Source organism: Oncorhynchus clarkii, chromosome 15 (genome assembly GCF_045791955.1).
Source record: "Oncorhynchus clarkii lewisi isolate Uvic-CL-2024 chromosome 15, UVic_Ocla_1.0, whole genome shotgun sequence".
Classification (NCBI taxonomy): Eukaryota; Metazoa; Chordata; class Actinopteri; order Salmoniformes; family Salmonidae; genus Oncorhynchus; species Oncorhynchus clarkii.
The window spans coordinates 11,994,216-12,001,476 of NC_092161.1; positions in this window are offsets into that span (position 1 = coordinate 11,994,216).

A 7,261-nucleotide genomic window follows, 5' to 3' on the forward strand; every position below is an offset into this window, starting at 1 on the left:
TCCCACACCACATCACACCACACAGTACCACACCACATCACACCACACCACATCACACCACACAGTACCACATCACACCACACAGTACCACACCACACCACACCACACCATACAGTACCACACCATACAGTACCACACCACACCATACAGTACCACACCACACCACACCACACCATACAGTACCACACCACACCACATCACACCACACAGTACCACATCCCACAGTACCACATCCCACAGTATCACACCACACCAAATCCCACACCACACAGTACCACACCACACAGTACCACATCACACCACACCGGCAGAGAGAAGACACTCTGGTTTAGAGACTGGTTGTTACAAGTAGTGCACATCCATACATCTGATTCAGATTTCCTCCTTCCCACCACCTCATCCCTCCCTCCCTCCCTCCAACCTGGTGAAGATGGGTAGCTGCCAGAACTTCTTCCTGTGGAGCTTTGAATGCCTCTGAGGAAGGGGGAGAGAGGGGGAGGGGGAGAGAGAGGGAGGAGGAGAGAGAGTAAGGGGGAGAGAGAGGGAGGTGAAGAGAGGGGGAAGAGAGGGGGGAAGGAGGGGGAGAGAGAGGGAGGGGGAGAGGAGAGGGAGGGGAAGAGAGGGGGAGAGAGAGGGAGGGGGAGAGAGGAAGGGGGAGAGAGGGGGAGGGGGAGAGAGAGGGAGGGGGAGAGAGAGTAAGGGGGAGAGAGAGTAAGGGGGAGAGAGAGGGAGGTGAAGAGAGGGGGAAGAGAGGGGGGAAGGAGGGGGAGAGAGGGAGGGGGAGAGGAGAGAGGGAGGGAGGGAGGGAGGGAGGGAGGGAGGGAGGGAGGGAGAGAGAGAGAGAGAGAGAGAGAGAGAGAGAGGAGGGAGGGTGGGTGGTAGGATAGGGGAGAGAGACGTAGGGTAGAGAGAGAGAGCGAGCGAATGAGAGGGGGAAAGGTTGGTATTTGTTAGATTACTTGTTAGATATTACTGCACGGTCGGAATTAGACGCACAATCATTTCGCTACACTCGCAATATCATCTGCTAACCATGTGTATGTGAGGGGGTGAAAGAGAGAAAGTGTGTTAACCCTGTCAGTCCCGAGACCCCTGCAAAAAAATCAGATTTTTGTCTGCATATCCAGCCCTTATATTTAGCCTCACAATTAAGTATTTTAAAGAAATGATTACCATTCGGACTCCACATTTGGGATCTGCCCTTGTCTCACAAACACCTCTCTATCTCAGCCCACATTAAACACCGTGTTTAAAAGGGGTTAGAAGTCCAAAACGCTTCACGGTGGGACTGTAGGTGAGGAGGACAGAGGAGAACAGAGGAGCAGGGGGGTGGCAAAGTCAGGAGGGCATGGTAGAAATGAACAGAGAGGAAGGAGAGGGGGACAGGAGGTCATGGTAGACATGAACAGAGAGGAAGGAGGGGGTGGACAGGAGGGCATGGTAGACATGAACGGAGAGGAAGGAGTGGGGGGGGGGACAGGAGGGCATGGTAGACATGAACGGAGAGGAAGGAGGGGGGGGGACAGGAAGGCATGGTAGACATGAACAGAGAGGAAGGAAGGGGGTGGACAGGAGGGCATGGTAGACATGAACAGAGAAGAAGGAAGGAGGGGGGACAGGAAGGCATGGTAGACATGAACGGAGAGGAAGGAGGGGGGGGGGGGCAGGGGGGCATGGAAGACATGAACAGAGAGGAAGGAAGGGGGGGGGACAGGAAGGCATGGTAGACATGAACAGAGAGGAAGGAAGAGGGGGGGGACAGGAGGGCATGGTAGACATGAACAGAGAAGAAGGAAGGGGGGGGACAGGAGGGCATGGTAGACATGAACGGAGAGGAAGGAGGGGGGGGGGACAGGGGGGCATGGTAGACATGAACAGAGAGGAAGGAAGGGGGGGGGGGGGACAGGAAGGCATGGTAGACATGAACAGAGAGGAAGGAAGAGGGGGGGGACAGGAGGGCATGGTAGACATGAACAGAGAAGAAGGAAGGGGGGGGGGGACAGGAAGGCATGCTAGACATGAACAGAGAGGAAGGAAGGGGGGGGGGACAGGAAGGCATGGTAGACATGAACGGAGAGGAAGGGGGGGGGGGGGGGGGGGGGGGGCATGGTAGAAATGAACGGACAGACCGGGGGACAATAATCATGTCTGTGTGTGATGGAGAGAGAGAGAAAGGGGGGGTCAGAGGGGAGGCAACATGTGAACAGACTGAGGGCTGGAGGAGATGGGAAATCATTACTCCCTGTCCAGAACTTGATGGAATACTGCAGTACGTGGCTGCAATGAACAAACAGAAATATCCCACACAGTTGTTCACCCTGAAAGAAAGACTTTGATTAATCCAATTTTGATAAACTCTCATATCTATTGGGTGAAATACCACAGTGTGCCATCACAGCAGCAAGATTTGTGACAACCAGTGAAGAACAAACACCACTGTAAATACAACCCATATTTATGTTTATTTATTTTCCTTTTTGTACAATTTGCACGTCGTTACAACGCTGTATATAGACATAATATGAAATGTGAAATGTCTATTCCTTTGAAACTTTTGTGAGTGTAATGTTTACTGTTCATTTGTTATTGTTTATTTCACTTTTGTTTATTATCTATTTCACTTTCATTGGCAATGTTAACATATGTTTCCCATGCCAATAAAGCCCCTTTAGAATTGAAGAGAGAGAGAGAGAGAGAGAGAGTCAAAAACGAAGTTGAGTTATGACCTTACTTCAACAGTAGACTTACACATCATTGAAGATGTTTCAGGGCAGGTATCTAAAGGAAAGGTATCTCTTTGGAGAGGTTGGCAGGACTGGTTAAGATGGTGTTCTAGTAGGACCACACAAACATGATGGACAGGTGGAAGAACACTATGTAGAGGACTGCAAGAGCCACACACAGTCCCAGTCAGAGACACATTGCAGGAAACACAGTCAAAACATTCAGGTCTACGAAGGGTTGCATTTTGTAGTAGTTTCATAATTGACTCTGAACTGAGTGTGTGTGTGTGTGTTTGCGTGTGCCACCGAGGTTCCCCCGCACTGCAAAAGCTGAATCTCTCCTTTGTTCTCATCCTCCTAGATCTATCCGCTGCCTTGGACATCGTGAACCATCAGATCCTCCTCTCGACCCTCTCAGGGGCATCTCAGGCTCTGCACGCTTCTAGGACCTCTCCTCTTCTCTCTATACACCAAGTCACTCGGATCCGTCATATCCTCACACGGTCTCTAATATCATCAACATATGACTAGGACGACAAAAACCACAGGTATCCAAGCTAAGCCCTGTTGACAGCATTGCAGTATGTGGGTGGGCGCCATCTTTACTCTCCCATCTGAAGGGTTTCCACTAGATGGCACCAGTGCTTCATTTGAGCTGTATCCTGCCAGAACAGGATCAGGAACATCTCGGATTTGACTTGGTTTGTTCCGGGACCTATTTGCCCAGATCCGGTACCACTCAGATTTGACTTGGTTTGTTCCGGGACCTATTTGCCCAGATCCGGTACCAGTCAGATTTGACTTGGTTTGTTCCGGGACCTATTTGCCCAGATCCGGTACCACTCAGATTTGACTTGGTTTGTTCCGGGACCTATTTGCCCAGATCCGGTACCAGTCAGATTTGACTTGGTTTGTTCCAGGACCTATTTGCCCAGATCCCGTACCACTCAGATTTGACATGGTTTGTTCCGGGACACCTATTTGCCCAGATCCGATACCACTCAGATTTGACTTGGTTTGTTCCGGGACCTATTTGCCCAGATCCGGTACCACTCAGATTTGACTTGGTTTGTTCCGGCACTTATTTGCCCAGATCCGGTACCACTCAGATTTGACTTGGTTTGTTCCGGGACACCTATTTGCCCAGATCCGGTACCACTCAGATTTGACTTGGTTTGTTCCCGGGACCTATTTGCCCAGATCCGGTACCACTCAGATTTTACTTGGTTTGTTCCGGGACCTATTTGCCCAGATCCGGTACCAGTCAGATTTGATTTGGTTTGTTCCGGGACCTATTTGCCCAGATCCGGTACCACTCAGATTTGACTTGACCTCTCGCAGCATGATTGATGAATTATTTCACTGTTCGCACGGTAGACATTCTAATAAAAACTATCAGTGTTAGGTCACAACGTAATCATGTCACGTCACGTTGCCTAGTCTAGTCATGTCCCTACTGAATCTGAAGTGTGGGAAAGCCAAATAAAAAATGTATAAGAAAAGGCAATCGAGTTTAACATTTTTCAAGCCAAAAATCCAGAGAAAGATGGTGAATTGAATCCAGAACAAGCCAGAGAACTGTCAGTGCCGGAGGAAAGGAGTGAGGGGCAAACTGTTCCTGATGCCGATGCTAATCCCGCCAGTTCAGCATGACCACTGGCACCTCCACTAGCTAGTAGGCCTGCTAGTGAGTTAGACTCAGTGGGAGAGGGAGACGGGGAGCTGGGGGGAGGGGGGCAGTGCATCCACCTACAAAGCAAAAGTTTAACCCCTGGCTTGTCATGGGGTTGGGCTGTACAACATGCAAAAAGGTATGGCGCTTGTGTCTAGAAACAACTGGAGGGATTCAACTATCAAAAGAGTGGGTGGAGTGTACAGTAAATGACCATCCTATGCACCATCCTATGCAGCCCTCAGTAAAAAGATTTTTGAACATGCCTGAACCAAGGCGCATTTTGTGGCAGCAAGCCTTGTAGACAAGGCTAAAGAGGACACCCAGGTTAACACTCAAGACGAAGAAGATGGAACAAAAGATAGAAACTACAGCCAAAGTCTTCAGAACAGCCTTAGAAGGAGGTTAAACATTACAGCCACAGGCCCAGACAGTCTTCAGAACAGCCTTAGAAAGAGGTTAAACATCACAGCCACATGCCGAGACAGTCTTCAGAACAGCCTTAGAAGGAGGTTAAACATTACAGCCACAGGCCCAGACAGTCTTCAGAACAGCCTTAGAAAGAGGTTAAACATCACAGCCACATGCCCAGACAGTCTTCAGAACAGCCTTAGAAGGAGGTTAAACATCACAGCCACATGCCCAGACAGTCTTCAGAACAGCCTTAGAAGGAGGTTAAACATCACAGCCACATGCCCAGACAGTCTTCAGAACAGCCTTAGAAGGAGGTTAAACATCACAGCCACATGCCCAGACAGTCTTCAGAACAGCCTTAGAAGGAGGTTAAACATCACAGCCACAGGCCCAGACAGTCTTCAGAACAGCCTTAGAAGGAGGTTAAACATCACAGCCACAGGCCCAGCCAGTCTTCAGAACAGCCTTAGAAGGAGGTTATAAACATCACAGCCACAAGCCCGCTCATGGCTTTGAGCAAGAAGTTGACTCTCAGGAGTTAAATGGACTTGACACGGGGAGAGTAATTGTGGGTGGTTTTGAAAACTAAGGCAGGACATTTTTCCCTTTAACTTGTAAGCTTGATATGTGCTTCATATTACCACATAGGCAGGCCTATATATTCTCATGTGTGTGTTCTTCTGTAGCCTACATTGATTTATTTCATTTGTAGTCAGTTATATTCCGATATTGCGCCATATGTTTTACTGCTACATCGATGTCTTGAAAATTATTTGAAATTCGGGTCTTGTGAACCCCACAGCGGGTGTTTTGCAGTGTCTTCTAAGCAGTTTGTTGTACATTGATGTCTAGAAAATTGGGCTATACGAAATTTGGACTTGTGTAAACGCCGCTATACTCAAGTATGTGGACATACTGCAGTGAATTCTAAAATACTTTGAATAATTTAGCACCTTGGAGAGTGCTGTCCCGTTTCACCTCCATAGATAGTAGGCTACTTGGAGAGTGCTGTCCCGTTTCACCTCCATAGATAGTAGGCTACTTGGAGAGTGCTGTCCCGTTTCACCTCCATAGATAGTAGGCTACTTGGAGACTGCTGTTCCGTTTCACCTCCATAGATAGTAGGCTACTTGGAGAGTGCTGTCCCGTTTCACCTCCATAGATAGTAGGCTACTTGGAGAGTGCTGTCCCGTTTCACCTCCATAGATAGTAGGCTACTTGGAGAGTGCTGTCCCGTTTCACTTCCATAGATAGTAGGCTACTTGGAGAGTGCTGTCCCGTTTCACCTCCATAGATAGTAGGCTACTTGGAGACTGCTGTTCCGTTTCACCTCCATAGATAGTTGGCTACTTGGAGAGTGCTGTCCCGTTTCACCTCCATAGATAGTAGGCTACTTGGAGAGTGCTGTCCCGTTTCACCTCCATAGATAGTAGGCTACTTGGAGACTGCTGTCCCGTTTCACCTCCATAGATAGTAGGCTACTTGGAGACTGCTGTCCCGTTTCACCTCCATAGATAGTAGGCTACTTGGAGAGTGCTGTCCCGTTTCACCTCCATAGATAGTAGGCTACTTGGCTGCCATGGTGTTTTGGACACTTTTTTCCTCATTGTGTTCCGGTACCTCTGAGCCCCCCGGATACCCCCACCCACCCCATCTCGCTGAGTTGTTCCGGGAAATTAGCACTACTATAACGTAAAAATACATGAAGTATATATATTTTTTTTTTTTTTTGGGGGGGGGGGGGGGGGTCTCAATTTAAGGTTAGCACTGAGGTTTAAGTTAGGTTTAAAATCTAATTTTAAAGACATAAATAGTAGAAATGTGTTCAAACGTCTCCACTCAATGGGAGAGTTTGCGTGACGTCACCGACCACACTCCCCTGTGCATTTCCCTTCGTCTCCCGGTAGAGTGTGCAAGTGTCCCACACTTATATATATATATATAGTATATATGTAAGTTTTTACATCCTGTTGTATTCGGCGCTAGTTTATCTGGGGTGTATTCATTACGCCGATTCTGTTGCAAAATATTCTCTCTGTTGCGCAACCGATTACATGCAATGGTAGGTCCCTTTCTGTTTGCTTCCGTCTGGTTGTTAAACGGTAATGAATAAGCCCTGGCCCGGAAATAAAATAAAAGGAGAAGCTTTGGAGTTCCAACTTTTGTTAATCTCTTGATTTCTAGTTTCGATTTTGGATGCCTTTGTTAAATTAACCTTAATCAGGTCCCTAGACATATTCTACTAATCTAGGCGTCTCTTTAATTAGGATTGTATATTATATGATTTTTAGACCTGGACCTACAATACCTGCTTGCTTTATTAGCGTTCAGTCTGCTTGGACTATTCTTTCCAAATCACTAATGAATGATTTGTGTGTCCGCCAGGAGGCAGCACGTCCGTTTACTAACCTTTGGCAGGACTGAAAGCAAATTGAAAGGAATATCCTACACA